Genomic DNA, 16,643 nt, shown 5'->3' with positions numbered 1-16,643 from the left:
ACTTGCCAAAAACCCATGTTGGCATCTAGTTTGCTGAATACTGTTGCGCCAGCTAGCATGCCCAGAGTGTGTTCGACAGAAGGCAGGATAAACTTTTCTCTGCATACTGATTCGTTCATTTTTGTGAAATCCACACAAATGCGGACAGCACCTGCTTTTTTCGGCACCACCACCATCCCGGCACACCAATCAGTCGGCTCCTCAATCTTGGTGATTACGCCCATCTTCTCCATACGGTCTATCTCCTCCTTCACTTTTCCCATAAGCGGTAGAGGTACTCTGCGTGGTGTGTGGAGAGAGAAGGGCACAGCCTCTGGCTGTAATTTAATTGAGTAGGGCCTCTGAACAAGACCCAAGCCGCTACACAGCTTCGGATACTGTTGTTTCAACAATTCCATGGTGATGCCGTCAACCCTGCACACAAGCTGAAGCTTTTCTATGGCAGGCTTTCCCAATAGTGCCGTGTGCAGGTCTTTTACGACATAAATGTCCTCTATGGCTGTCTTTTTGCCAACGCGCAGTGTTTCTCTGGCTACACCTAGGACAGAGAGTACATTGCCAACTGGCCCAAACAATGGGCGTGTCGACTCTGCCAGGTGCTTCACATCATGCCCCCCTGTAATCTCATGGTACACCTCGGCTGGCAGGGCGGTGACATCAGCACCAGTGTCTATTTTAAAGCACACTGTTTTTTGTCTCACTTGTAGCTGCACCGTCCACGGGTCTTCTCCAGAATCCACAGCCCCCAGGAAAAAGCACTCCTCTTCCTCTGTAGTGACAGCATTCAGAGATTTCGCACTGTTTCTGCACACCTTGCCATAATGTCCATTTTTGCCACAGTTGTGACACACAACATCTTTAGCAGGGCATTCCATTATTCCATGCGAGGGCATTTTTCCACATCTATAACAGGCCTTTGAGCCTGACTGTGGCCATGTATTAGGTTTACCTTTGCCTGGTGATTGTGCCTGAGGCTTTGAGGGAAATTTTCTGTAGCTTTTAGCATGCACAGCATCAACATTAGAGCACCTTACCCGTCAACCGGGTAGAATAAAGTCATCAGAACGTTTAACAATTGCGGTCATATTTGTGTAAAAAAGGTACAAGACCATACAACAAACAATTAAACAAACGTTGCAAGGAGAACTCCATTGCATTGGCTAAAGCCAGGAATTCACATTGCCAAGACAGCATTGCCCCCCAATACTACCTTACCATTTGGTTAATAAAATGGTCATCTATCAGTTGAAGCTGATAATGGACTTCTCCTTGCAACGTTTGTTTTATTGTTTGTTGTATCGTCTTGTACCGTTTTTACACAAATATGACCGCAATTGTTAAACGTTCTGATGACTTTATTCTACCCGGTTGACGCAGAAAACGATTGACGTGGTCCGTAAATTCCCACCACAAATCCTTATACACAATAAATCGAGGTTAACCTACCTGGACAACTCACAAGATCATCTTTCACTTCCTCGAATGAAGTTAGGGCTTATAACTTTGTTTCTTGACGCAAACTCTCTTGACTTCAAGCTGTGGATGGGTCGTCTTCTCCGGTGCTTGAGCTGTCCTTCACTCTATGCGTCAATCACGTGTGCAGTGCGTCTTCCGTCAACAACGTGCCATGCTTGATTGTAGCGAACAATTATTTTGTAACTGTAACTTACATATGCAATTCCTTTAATTTACGTGTCAACAATTGCTATATATTATTTATAAATATATATTATATAAATTATAAATTCCAAAACGTTCCTCCTTGAACTGAACTCCGGCGCATTCGGCAATCGACTTGTGTGGACTTCATGTAAACACGGACCTCCCGGTAATGCTTGTTAAACTGTCTTTTTAAATAAACTCCGGGTTTGCAAACTAAGTTGTTTGTGCTTCGTTTTATGTGTAGTGACCCTAGTCATGCTACTGCAGAGGTTTGGTGCTATTTAGTGGTTCAAAAATGACGATTTAGAAGCGAAACACTATGCCCCAAGTCAACAACATGGACGCCAAACATTGCGCCCGGCAAACTATAATACTCGATTTTCAATAAAAAAGGTATCTGGGAGGCTTATTTGATGGGTTTTAATGCCAAAACAAAGATCCTGGGTTCAATTTGCGCCGGAATTACACTTTAAGCTTCTTCTCCAGCCGTAACCGTACACTAGTGTGCGCATGCACGGGACTCCAGCTAACCCCGCCCCCGGTACAGACGTCATCAGGTTGCTACAAAATAAAGGCATTCCTTACAGTATTATTCAATAATACCACAGATATATGTTCATTGTTGTATTGTTAATATGACTTGTACTACCTATGAGACCCATCAGGGCGAATGCCCTTACAGTGTTATGGTAATCCGTGGTGGTTTAAACTCGGTAAAAACCGAGTTTTCCCACTCGGTTGGTGGTGTTGATGATTTATCCTACTTTGACTATGTTTCGGTGTGGTAAATGGTGTTTATGATTTAAAATATTATTGTATGGTCATCTGAGATGACCAAGGAGGGATTGTTACGTATTTTAAGAAGCTGTATTACCCTCACATAACCACTAGGAAGCAGGACCAAACATATAAGCCGTAAATACTATACATAGCCACAAGGGGAGCAAGACCTTATTGAAGGCTGCTCCATCCACAGAAGGCATCACCTTTAGTTAGGTGAAGAAGCTGAAGCCATTACGTCACCCCGGCCACGCCCACTACATAGGACACGCCCACTTGACGTCCCCTAGCGGGTGATTCGAAGGAAACAGGCCAGAGATCAATAGGTAGACAGCAGAGAGCCACCGGGCCTAAGCCCGGGGGCTTGAAGTAGATCACGGTATTTTCCTCTCCATGCGTTAGATACAATTCCCTCCCTTAAGCTTCATAGTTTACCATACCGAAACATGCCTACTTTATAACAAATAAAGTGAGTTAAAAGCAACCCGGGATTGGACAACTTTCTTCAAGAATGCTGCAATAGTTAACTCATTGTTTGTTAAACCTCCGTTCATGGAACACCCCTCAGCTACCTGAAAAAGGCCTCTGGCTCAGAATTCCCCCCGTAGGACTGCGGCTCTCCTCGGGTGGAGGAGAGCCGCAGTGGGGCTCCGGGAGAGTGGGCGATCACGGGTTCATACGGTGAGAATTCAAGTCATGATTGAAAAATGGAAATAATGTATCGATTTGTTGTTGACCAACAAAAAACTAGATAATATACTGTTATACTGTTTATGTAATGGTATAGGCAGGTCAGGGACTTGCATAGCTAAAAAAGCAGTTTTGGAAATAGTAATGAACATGTCGGGGACATGTACAGCTATGAATACGTAACGATAAAACTGGGTTTTACTTTACTAGAACAAGTCGTATGCAAATTCAGATTCAGAAGTAGTGGGTTCTCCTTTCAAATGCCACTGCTACTGCTGTAACACTTTGAGAAAAACGTTAGCATTTGATAGTACGATATTTGTAACTCTGATAAGTTGCGGTACATAGGTATACTGACGCATGTAACGCTTACGGTTTAGTGCATGACTTTGGGAACAGCGTTGTTTCAGGGTGACTGATGGTTAACCCACCAGTATAGACCTTTGGTTTTGGATATGCTGGTTTTGATTTCTCTTCCCAATAGGTTTTATTTACAGATAGTTAGGAACTTCAACTTGGATGCACCAACGGTGTTGTTAGGTTTGGTTATCATTTAATGCGCATGGCTAAAGCCATGCGCAAGGAGGGAAGTAGTGTGAAATTAAATCAAGGTGGATACTGGAATCAAAAATTATGACTAGAAATGTCATGCCAGGGTTGAAATTAGCTCAGAATATGGAATAGGACACTCAAATCTGTGCAAGCACTAAATAGAATTGTTTAGATGCAATATATATAGCACTACTGAGTTATCACATACAAGCTGATAGAATGACACAGCTAACCTTGGATGAAATGCTTACGGTTAGATTCATGCCTTCCCATACATTTCAAGGGTCCCATAAGGGACTTCCATTAGAACAATTAACTGCTGTACATGAGTTTGTATTCCAACACTAGAAACACAAAGTTCCAGAGCCAGATGCCGACACACCTGGAGCCTACTGCTGAGTTCTTCGAAGAAAGTAGTCCAATCGCTTTTAACTCACTTTATTTGTCAAAGTATTTCGGTATGGTAACTACGAAGCAAAAGGAGGGGAATTGTATCAAACACGTGCGAGTAGGGTTGCCACCTGTCCCGTAAAATACGGAATCGTCCCTTATTTGGCAATTAAATGTTGCGTCCCGTATTGAACCAATACGGGACGCGATTTGTTCCGTATTTCCGTAAATGTCCAATACACATGTCTGTCACACAGGCAAATACTAAATCTAACAATAATGATCAAAACAAAACACAGGGAATACTAAGGCCAGCAAAATTGTCGCGGCGGGATCTACGCAGGACCCGCTCCGGTCCTCTGTGTGTCTGCGCATGCGTGTGGTGGTCACGGTTGCCTAGCGACAGACACCACACACCGGCGCTGCTCAAAAAAACCCGCGCCTTTTAAAAATGTCCACTACACCCGATACTCCACCACGTCCTCAAAAGCGAAAACGCTTGTAGAAGTACAGATGTGAGTGGGAAGAGGCACATCATTGGCTGGACAGCGTCAGTGGAGATGTTTACAAGGCAAATTGTAAAATATGTCAGCGAGTATTTTCAGTGGCGCACGGTGGGCTGTCTGACATCAGACAGCATGCAACAGGAGAGCAACACTGCAGACACGAAAGATCACAGAAGACCCAAGCGTCAGTGTCACAGTTCTTCATACCCCAATCATCTCCTGAGATTGATACGGTATGGGACATTATGTTGTGATTGATTTCCTATTTGGTTGTGCTTTTGCCAGAAGATGGCCCTGCATGGGCAGAGCCTATTTTAGTAAACTGTTGTGGTTTGATTGATTGTTTAGGATGTTGAGTTTTAAAAGTCGAATGAACAACCATTTATTTAATATACAGTAGTATTAGCTAATATAAATATTATATATGGCAATTTAAAGAACAAATCATTGTAATGGATTAACAGCTAATAAATAAATAAATACATTTGTTAAAAGAAAACGTTTATTCTTTAATATATATACATTTCCTAGATTAAAAATGTTTGTAGAGCTTTCTGTGTATTCTGCGTCAAAATGTTTATATTTTTGAGGAATGCAGTGTTCAGTGATCATTACATCAATTACATTATTAGTGTGGTTTAACTGTTTGGATGACCTGACTTCTTTTCAAGTCATAAGACAGGCAGCAGACAAATACTGTTCAATTTAATCAACAATATGTCATCCCACTCCTCCTCTCTAGATTACCGCAGCTGAGGTGACACAGGTGTACCACACAGTCAGACACAACCTCAGCTACAACAGTGCTGACTGTGCACATAAACTGAATCAAAAGATTCTCCCGGATTCAAAAATTGTAAAAAAAAATGTCTATAGGGAGAACAAAGGCAGAGGCAGTGGTTAAAGATGTCCTTGCTCCAAAGGCAGTGGCTGATGTTCTCAAGGCCCTAACATCAGATAAACCCCTCCCATTTTCCATTCAAACTGATGCATCAAATAAAGGCAACAGGAAGATGTTCCCCCTTGCTGTTCAATACTTCAGTCCAGAATGCGGGGTCCCCAACAAAATGCTGGATTTCATTGAAAATGCAGATTAATCCGCTGCTGGGATTGTAGCTCTCATAGAGCAGTCGCTTGACAAATGTGGCTTATCGTTTGATCAAGTTACAGCATTTAGTGCAGACAATACAAATGTGAATTATGGAATTCACAACTCTGTCTTCACCAACTTGAAGAAGAAACAAAAAGATCTGCTGCAAGTGAGGGGAAAAACGGTCTGTCTAGTTACTGGACCAGATGAAATGAGACGGAGAGGTAATAAAGTCTGTCGGCACGAGGACCTTGGATTTATTAAGTAAAGTGGCAACGGTTATACAGAGTCATAAAGCGTGAGAGATCTAATATGTCTAAGTCCCTAATCAGCGCTGATGGTTCGTCCAGAGCTTCGCCTCCGTGGAATGTCTGCTTCAGAAGAAGATCAAGAGTCCCAGTGTGATACAGTCTTATGCTGTATCCTCCTCTCGATGAGGTGTGTGCGTTTGAGGTGTGTGTGGTTCTGTGTGTTTTTGCTTGACCTTGGCTCCCAGACCCTGGTATATGCATGTGTCCTCCTAACGGGGGAGAGCTCCTCAAAGTGTCTCCTGTGTGATAAATTAATGTGGCTCTCCCGTTCTTGAGGATGACTGGTGCATTGTCTGAGTGTCCATCATCTGCCTGGCTGAGAAATGGGGCCTTCGGCTCCGGCCTTGACCTGACTATATATTATCATGTTTGTGTTCGTTGGGTTAGAGCAAGAGTTGACTATATTGTAATGTGTCTGCCATGTGATGTGCTCATCAGGCTAGGGTAGGAGTTAGCTATATTTATAATGTACATGTGATGTACTCAGCAGGTTATTTTGCCCAACAACTGACCCACTTTCCTATGGACAGCCCAAGCTGCTCAGTGAGATGGCTGCAACTGCTTCTCTTTCACTAGGCCTCTGATGTCGGATGGCGATGAAGATGAAGCTACCCGCAGTTGATTTTCCAGGTGTTGGTCTGTTAATCTTGAGCGGAACCGAGATTTTGCAAGAGTCAATTTTGAGAAGAATTGCTCACAGCAGTAGGTTGTCCCAAACACAGACGCAAATCTCAGTGCATGTCTCCTGAGAACAGGAAAATCTGTAGCAGGCACATACAGTTTATAGAACTCAAGCAGAGGGAGGTTGTTGTACTTTGCTTTGAGCTCGTCATTGCTTTGCAGCTCAATGATTTCGTGTTGCAGTTTGTCAGGCACGTCAGCTGGTTCCACATTAAATGACATTGCAAAATCTTTGAGTTTGTTTGTCTTACTTTTAATGTCCTGAAACCTCTCACTCTCAAAAAGCATGAAGGAGTTTTGCGCACTCTGCTGCATATTCAGATGTCACAGCAGGCTTCTGCTCTTGCAAAGTAGGAAAGTGCACGCTGTTGCCCTTTGCCAGTTGCATTTGCCACAGCTTTAGTTTCCCTTCAAATGTCTTCACATTGGAGACCAGAGCACTGAGTAGCTGGTTGGGACCTTGGAGCTTGACGTTCAGCTCAGAAAGGTGTTTGGTGATGTCCACCATGAATGCCAAATCACACAGCCACTTGCTATCTCTGAGTTCATCGACAGGCTTGCCCTTCATATCCATGAATTGTTTGACTTCTTCCCTCAATTTGTAAAACCGTGCGAGCATCTCCCCACGACTCAGCCATCGCACTTCACAATGGTACACCAGATCTCCGTATTCCGACTCAAGCTCACTTAGAAGTTCCTTGAACTGGCGGCTATTCAGTCCTCTGCTTTTGATGAAATTGATGGTGGAAACGACTGTTGACATGACATGACTTTTCTCTTGATGTATGATACAGTGGCATACAACTAACTCACTCGGATCTAGGTTTTGACGGCTCATTTCTCTTCTGATCAATGCGGTTAATCCCTTTTGGCCGCCGACCATGGCTGGGGCCCCATCTGTCGCAAGGCCTCTTAACTTTTCGAATGGAAGTTGAAACTGGTTCATAGCTGACATGACTTGCCCAAATAAATCCTCACCTTTGGTCGTGCCATGCATGGCTTGCAGTGAAAGCAATTCCTCTGTAGAGTCGAACTCTGCAGTAATCCCACGCACAAAAATGGCTAATTGGGCAGTATTCGTGATGTCTGTTGTCTCATCACAGGCTAGTGAAAAAAACTCAAAATTCTGTGTTGTGTCCTTCAATGTCTTTTCAAAATTCACTGCCATATCCGTAATCCAATCGGAGACAGTTCTTCGCGACAAACTCACACTTTGGAACAATTTGACCTTGTCAGGGGCAAGCAGTTCTGCTGTAGCGACAAGGCACTCCTTCACAAATTCCCCATCCGAATGAGGTTTCAGCTTCTTGGCTATTAACTCACTCACCACATAACTTGCACGCACAACGTTTTCTTTCTCCAAATTCGGTCTGGTGAAAGCTGCTTGTTGGGCACCCAAACTTCGCTTAAGTGCGTTTATCTTGTCAGAGCGTAACTGCCCCAGCAATTCACTTAGCCTAGCATGTTTAGTACTGTAATGACGTTCCAGGTTGGTCTTTTTCATTACAGCGAGCGACTCTCCGCACACAAGGCAAACTGGCCTGCCCCTTACTTCAACGAAGAAGTAATCATCAGTCCACTTCTCTTGAAAAACACGACATTCACTGTCAACTTTTCTTTTCTTTGCTGATGCCATGCTAGCTGTCAGATTCAGTAGCTGTTACAAATGGAACTGTGACAAGTGGTTGTTTAGGCAACCTCACACGACCCTCAACATTCCAAACAAAAAAATAAATATAATTGTTTTCCTTCATTTCGTACAAACGTTGTCACTTATGCTGGTAATTTGTTAACATTTTATTTCATATTTTATTTTATTTAATATTATAAAAATATATATACATATAGCCTATTTATGGGTTTCTTGCACTGCTTTTTTTTTTGCCTTGCCTTGCCTCCGCGGTCCGGACGAAAGGCTTTGGCAGGCCGTATACGGCCCGCGAGCCGTACGTTCCCCACCCCTGTTTTAAAGTGTCCCATACAATTTCTGAGGCAACTTCTCCATTATAATTATTTTCCCTTAAGAATTGTTCTATTTCTTTCTTTATTTGTGTTTTAAAAGGCATATTATTAAGGATACTTGAGTTTAGTCTCCATAAAGTATTTCCTACTTGGCTGTTTATTTGAATTGTTACCATAACTGGGGCGTGGTCTGACAAATCAATATTTCCATGTTCACACTGTTCCACTCTATGACGGTCTCTCTTGTAAATAAAAATATAATCAATTCTTGTATACACGTCATGAGGATGAGAATAATGGGTGTAATCACGCCCTGTCGGGTGTATTTCTCTCCAGAGATCTATCACCCCCAGTTCTGACATAAGAATTTTAATTTCTTTGTGAGTTGAGGTTTGAGTATTCATCCTCGAGGAGTCTAATCTCGGGTTGATACGTATGTTCCAATCACCCCCGCATATAAGGATGCCTCTTGCTTCTGACATTAAATCAAATATTTTCCTATAAACAGAGATGTGACTGCCTGGAGGAATATAAACATTTAGTATTGTTACTTCAGTATCTTCTATCTTCCCTGAAACCATCAAATATCTTCCTTCTTTATCTTTTAACTATATACAATAATAAGATGAACTTCAATCTTATTAGAACCATTCTACCTGTTTTAGCGTAAGTCGCTTCCATTGGTGAGGCTCGATCTAGTCAAGCCTTTCTAGTGCCTCTGGTGTTAAGGCACTCATGAAGGGAAAATCCTCTCTTTCCAGAGAGAGGAGCCCTAAAAGGTGGTTGCATATCGTCCATTGACATGCACACTACATCTTTGTGCCCCGACTACTTTCTAGCGTTATCTGTAGGAGTCCTCAGTACTCGCAACTCAAAATAAATCAGTACTGTCTCAGCCCTCGCAGTTTAAGCTAGGAAATACACATTGCGTATAACAGTCAGTCTTATAGTTCCAGGTTAGCTCTTAATAGGTCCACAAAAAAACAGAATTGTTCAATTAAATCCGGTTGCTAGGCTTGAACCACACAAATCAGGCAAATATTTACTTGGTGGAGTGTGTGTTTCGTTTGAATTCCTGCAGTTTTTCTCTGATGGACCGCTGCCTGGTTCTCCCTTCTCGTTGCGTCTCTGCGGCTGTGCCAGCTGTCATCCTCGGGTCCCCGGCCACCTGCCATGCCGAAATGAGTTGAAGCTCCCGGTCATCCTGGTCGAGTGGTGCCGTGATGACGGTGACCGGTAATCCCCGCAAAACCATGTCCTCCGTTGCCTGCGCCGCGCTCTGGTACAGCTGGATGCCATCGTTGTAGTAGACTCGAAGTTTTGCTGGGTAGGGGGTTTGGAACTTGATTTTCCGCTCCTTCAGTATCTTCTTCGCCTCAGAGTATTCAAAGTGACGTTTAAGCACCGCGGGTGGATAGTCATGGTCTATGAAGAAGCGGGTGTTGTTGTAGTAAACCGATTTCTTCTGCTTTGCTCGGCGGATCACCTCTTCCTTTACTCGGCAGCTAGAAAACTTAGCAACAATAGACCGGGGCTTCAGCCGTGCGTCCCCTGGTTTAGCTGCCTGAACCCGGTGAGCTCGCTCGATCCGGACCTCCATGTCCTCCGAAATATCCAATGTTTCTCTCACTAGTTTTTCTAGGAAGCCACACAAGTTCTCGCCCTCATCCTTCTCGGGTATACCATAAATCCGTAGGTTATCCCGGCGGGATAGCCCTTCTTGGTCCATTAGCTTAGCCTCGGTGTTAGCTTGGCGATCCATTCGCTTTTTCATTAGCCTGCCCATAGCCTGTAGTGCTGTCTCGGCTTCTTCAATCCTGCCTTCAGCTTCATCGAGTCTGTCATTTGTTCTGCGTTGTTCTTCTTTTATCTCCGAGAGTTGTTGTTTATTTTCCCGCCTGAAGTCCTTTATCTCCCGCAATATGCAGCTCAAAGTAGTATGTTCTGCCCCATCATCCTCAGCAGGCCCGTGGGTAGGGGAGCTACTCGGGCTGGCTTGCGTTAGCTGAGACCATTCTTCCTCATTCCGTGTCTCTGTTGTGACCTGAGTTCTCCTACTTGCTTTCTTACTAGCTCTTCCCTCTGCCATACTTGTTTCAGTTCGTTATTCGGGATATTCTCAATGTTTTTAGGGCTATTTTCTTAAAGGCCCACTATGCAACTTTTTTAGCCAAAATTACATTAAGTATGCAGGTTGTTACGTATTTTAAGAATCTAAGCTACCCACACATAGACCCAATGAAGCAGGACCAAACATATAAGCCGTAAATACTATACATAGCCACAAGGTGAGCAAGACCTTATTGGAAGCCACAGAAGGCAGCACCACAGACCAGGCGAGAAAGCCGAGGGTTACCTCACATCGGCTCCTCCCACTACTTCTGGACCGCGCTGTTCAGACCATAACAGCCTACAGATCGAGCATGTCTTCAGAATTCTTCCGGCAGCTATTTGGACAGGGTTAGGTCTATTGATCAGCTAGGAGAACGCTCGCACGTGCTTAGATACATCTTCAATCTCTCCTTGCTTCGTAGTCTCAGTTTACCATACCGAAAATACGAGATACCAAATAAACTCTCTTAAAAGCTATTCCTTTGGATTTGACCACTTTCCTTGAAGAACTCAGCAAGGTTGAGAGTTATGCTGATGGTTCTGCATCCATTTCTGGGTCGATTGGTGGGTGTGTCATTTTCCCATGTCGCCTCTACAGTGAAAATGCGCAGATGCAACTTGATCTGCTCGGACCGGGACATTCCGGATGTGACGCAGCGGAAGTATCCTCGAAAATGTAGTCAGATTGTAGTTTCGAAAATGCTTTACGGCACAGACACACACCCAAACATGGCACCGGCTAGATATAAACAGCCAGTTGCGAGGCAATTGTTGCATTCATCATGGATCAATCGACTGATAAGGAACCCAAGAGGCGACTGTCGGTGGAACAAAAGAAGAATGGACCAGAAAAGAGATCAGACACGAGTGAAAGGGGAACTATGCAACTTTTTTGGCTTGATTTACCTTAATATAACAGGCTAGGAGTCATTGCAATGGTTCCATTATACATTTTTGTTCGATTGTTCGCTGTTTCAACTCCCCCTTGCGCATCTTGGCGGAGAAAAGGAATATGTTTCTACCGGCGACCCGCCGCCCACTCTCGCGGGAGTCTCGGGTCTCGCGAAGTAACGAATTGCTTTACGGCACAGACCCCCAAACACGGAACCGGCTCGATATAAACACAAGTAACTAAGGGATTGTTACATTCATCATAGATCAGCCGACTAAAAAGAGACAGAGAAACCCAATGTCGGAAGAACAGAAGAAGAGAAAAGGGAGACTGACCGACAGAGAGGCCACACACGAGTAAACGTTGGGCAAGCTTTTCAGGAATAGCGTGAACTGAAAGAAAAAGAAGACTGCAAATCAGACTCCGACTTGGCCGTGTTGCTTTTGAAATTGAAAGTACCCTTGGGTGAACTTTGTCCTCGTGGTATTCTTGATGTTGATAGTCTCTGTACACATGTGTTTGCTCAACCATTTTGTTGTGAGCCCTGTAAAAATTGTTTTCTCAACCGTTTTGTTGTGAGCCCTGTATGTTTCTAGCTTGCTTGGTTGCAACCATATAAACACCTTTGTTTCCATTGGTGTTTTGCTGTTCGTCTGTCTCGTCCCCCTGATACAGACTGAATCCCCAAATCCAGGTTCTTGTTTATTTAGATTATTATGTTGGCCAACACTCTCACACTGATTGTTCTGTTCAACCTAAGATAAAACAATTATAATCTAGGATATAAATTCTCCCCGTCAACTATAAAAAAGGATGGCTTTATGTTTATTGCAATACAAATACACCATTTTAAAAATGTATAACCTTGCCTACACTTCATGAACATTTACTTCGGACATGGCTCCACGCATTCGCCGGCTTCTTTGAAAACAAATGCACATGGCTCGCGTAGAAGTGCATGGGGAAGGGTCGTCAACGAGTTGTTACGACAGTGTTGTAAAATATCTACTACGAAGCTGTAGGGGGCGCTGTGTAGAGAAATGTGCGTGCCAAAACCAAGAAAACAGCGAAGAAATTCCCGAAGTTGCATAGTGGGCCTTTAACAAGTCGGGGAGCGCAGAAGTCAAGCAGCCATCTTGTGTCAAGTCCAACCGGAACCTCTATAGGGCACAGGCTTTTCATACCATCGACGCCTAGTCGACGAGCGGGAGGGCCATGCCGAAATGATGGTGGGAATAACACCAGGGGATGGAGTCGTTGAGAGGACTTTGGGATGGGAGCTACGATGCAGGTAGCGGGGTCGGTGACGAGCGATGCCAAGGCTGGCGCAAAGTTTGTAGATTCCATCAGGGAGTCGCAGCGATGCTGAGTTCTGTAGAATATTGGTGTATTTTAGTGTCTCTCTTTTGTTCACATTTCTAGTCTCGGGACAGGCCAGGGCCTCTCTTACTGATACAAGGTGTTATCTCCAACATTCTGCCATTGTTATGTTTCAACAAGGTTGAACCGACCTGGTCCTCCGGGACATAGCCAGGGCCAGATACCTTATCAAGGCTGAGAGTGCGTCTGTTCACGTGTTATTCATGTATCCCCTTTTTGTATAATACTCGCCCAACCCTTTGGTTCGACGAGAAGAGGGTTCGACAGCCAAGGAACAAGTCATCGACCACCGGGTCCACTATAGATTATTCAACCTAAGTCTGTATCTCGCTGTATTACATCCTGGAATAAACCATCTATTCAACCCTCTGATCCAACCTGTCAAGCTGCTTTGACTTCGACTTCAAGAATTACTACTACGACTGAAAATACACAACGCAGAGTCTGTCCGAACAGTTTAGAAATAAGCTGAAATCTAACATTTGGTGCCGTGACACCGTCTTGAAGAGAGAGGAGTGAGAAGACGATTGCCTCTGAAGATTGCCCTGTGACCGAGAAGACCGCGCGCCCTGCCTGGGAAGACGTATCAACGCCTGCCCTGCTGAGGGACCTGCATCCACAACGCGGCTGAACCAGCGCATCTCTATGCACCACGTGGGAATCAACGGTGACTGAATCTCATTCCACACTCTCGACCAAGAGAAAAGAACAAGAAAGTAATCTTAAAATAATCTACACACACATAACTGTGATTATTATTATTTGTTTTACTATTAGGCTGCACTACATTTGCTGAGTAATGAAGTTGTGTCATTAAGAGCTTGACGAAGTGAGGACCTGTATTAGTGATTAAGAGAATTTGTTTGTTGCTCCATAATCACTGAATATACGCCATATGAAACTATTGAATTTGCTTGATGAAGTGAGGACCTGTATTAGTGATTAAGAGAATTTGTTTGTTGCTCAATAATCACTGAATATACGCCATATGAAACTATTGAATTTGTTTGTTGAATAAGGCCTTTGGTCTGGGATTGAGTCCTAGAATATTGAATTTGTTTGTTGAATAAGGCCTTTGGTCTGGGATTGAGTCCTAGAATATTGAATTTGTTTGTTGAATAAGGCCTTTGGTCTGGGATTGCGTCCTAGAATATTGAATTTGTTTGTTGAATAAGGCCTTTGGTCTGGGATTGAGTCCTAGAATATTGTATTTGTATTGAATTCACTGGTGAGGTTACATGAATCGCTAGAGGTTTTTTGTTTGTGCTATGTTGTTTTTGATCCCCGCCGAGGAATCACATATATTGTTTTTTTAATCGAAGAGGGAAAAAGTGTGCCATCATCTGTTGTTGGCATACCGAGCTCCGTGGGAGACGTTTATTTGTTTCTTTCTAGGCAGCGCTAGTTTAGCTTTACCTAGATAGAAAAAGATAGAAAAAATGCCGAAAGGTAAAGGCTGGCCAAAGAAATCGATCTGGATTGTTTTCAAAAACTGGATCAAGAAGACTAGACGAAGTAAACCAATCGGGTTGTCACTATTGTCTCAGTGTAAGCGATACTTAATTAAGCATGTCAGCAACAAAAAGAGAGATGAATTGGAAAAGACAACTGCTCTGAAAAAAAAGAGAGCAAATCAAACTGCTTGCCGACGAAATTCTTTTGTTAAAGGATGAAGCGACTCTGAACAAAGAGCAGAGGAAGTTGACAGACCTACACACGACGCTGGTCAGACAAGGAGTGATAGCGGCCCACCCCCTCGACTCAGGGCCCTCTGAGGGGAGTGACCAAGGCAAAGGAGGAGGAACCTTGGGAGCCTATGGTCGCATGTACCCCAAACTGCCATTGTGTGGCCCAGATGGGGAATACATCTTCCCTGGTGGTTTACAGGAGTCGGGACACAGTGTTCTTTCAGACATCAACAGCTATACTGCCCTACAAAGGCAAAGTGCAGTAACTACGCCAACATTGAAACTGAGAAAAATGCCTTCAAAGTTTTCATACTGGCCGGCCAAACCTGTTGCAGGTACAATAGTGGTGATACTTTCAATTAACACCTTCATAGGAAGGAAAATTGTATATAAAAAGAAAAGACAGACGATATGACCTTTGACCCCAAAATTGTAGATACTGCACTCTGCCTTTGTATTACCTCGAACAACTAGAGTACTATTACAAAGGCAAAGTGCAGTATCTACGATTGAAATGTGTTCTGAAAGTAACTTTTTTGTATTACCTATGCATTTTTATTTTATTTTATTGGCTTTTGCTTCGTTTATGAAGGTTTTTAATAGGGTGAGAGTATCGCACACATCGCAGCCCTAAACAATTGAAGAGTTTGGTTCTAACACGCTATATCCACAATTGTAATGAATTTTCATGAATCTTTTTTTTATATAAAAAAGTTCTAGGTTATATCAGTGAACCTGCAGTTGGAATAGTGTTCTGTGATGTATCTTTACTTTAACAAAACAACAAAAATGCTATTTTGTTGACATCACTGGGGTTACATAATATATAGCGTTTTGAAATCAAACCCTTCAATTGCGTTTTTTGGTCATCAACATTGTCATTATCTTCCCAAATATACTTAACATTTTACACACAATCAATAGTATTTTGGTTTGTGGATTTTCTTTTTAATTGGAAAATGTATTCATTAAATTCCAAAACTGCACTTGGAAATATACAAATTAAATCAGTCAAAAAGGCAGAACAACAAGCATTTAGAAAGAAAATGAGGCAGCCTCAGTGCTTTCAGGGGCTGAGAAGGGTGTGTGTGTGTGTGTGTGTGTGTGTGTGTGTGTGTGTGTGTGTGTGTGTGTGTGTGTGTGTGTGTGTGTGTGTGTGTGTGTGTGTGTAGGGGCTACTGCATGGTGGCAGCCAGTGGGAAGCTTAGATAAGTGATTCAGTGGAACTCTTGAATACATGTGCATACATGTGTGTATTAAAGTAAGTGTACATTAGTTTGAACTATAATAATATCCATAAGAACTACAGATAAGGATAACAGATAACAGAAACCAAACAGTAACAACATACAACATGTGAGCGTGCCAGAGAGAGAGAGAGAGAGAGAGGGAAAACGTGTAGTGTGTGGGTGTGTTTTGTGTGTGCGTGTGCGTGCACATTTATTTTCGCTCCTTTTCACTTTCACTTTTCACTCCTCCTCAGCCAAATTCTCCCAAAAGTGACGGCGGTGTGGGGGCATCATTGGGCAGATTTTAGCGATGATGTCCATCTTCTTCTCCCTCTCTACCCCCTTGTCTCCAGGTCTCAACTGCCCAGGGTACTCCAAGGTCACCTGTCAATCAAGATTTTCATATAATTGCATGTTGTACAATGTTTAAAGTTCTTCATGCGATATATCTTATGCTGTCTTACCTTCTTCATGAGAAAGTCACATTCTGTGTACTCTACTTCATCATGAGCCATTTTGATGAACATGCTCCTGGAACCCCTTCTCAGCTGGATGATGGCCATTCCAGACAGATTTGGCACCTTTTTGAGTTTGGTCACTGAGTGGCCGCTGCTCCAGGCAAGGAAGTTTGTGCACTGGTGGTCCACTACGTTCACCCTGCCAGAATTGGACGATGCAATTACTCCCTTGAAGTCTTCAAAGTCCAAGACGACACCTC

General features: G+C 43.4%; 1 long non-coding RNA gene across 1 annotated transcript; it reads left to right on the top strand.

Annotated features, from left to right (window-relative positions):
• Positions 1-10,763: 10,763 nt before the first annotated feature.
• LOC132465801 (uncharacterized) lies at positions 10,764-12,262 on the top strand. The gene is made up of 2 exons (XR_009527692.1): positions 10,764-10,817; positions 11,255-12,262. It is a non-coding gene; the product is annotated as an uncharacterized LOC132465801 (long non-coding RNA).
• Positions 12,263-16,643: the final 4,381 nt, after the last annotated feature.

The sequence above is a fragment of the Gadus macrocephalus genome, chromosome 1, assembly GCF_031168955.1.
Source record: "Gadus macrocephalus chromosome 1, ASM3116895v1".
Taxonomy (NCBI): domain Eukaryota; kingdom Metazoa; phylum Chordata; class Actinopteri; order Gadiformes; family Gadidae; genus Gadus; species Gadus macrocephalus.
Note: the sequence above shows the minus strand (reverse complement) of the source record. Positions and strands in the feature narration are given on the sequence as shown.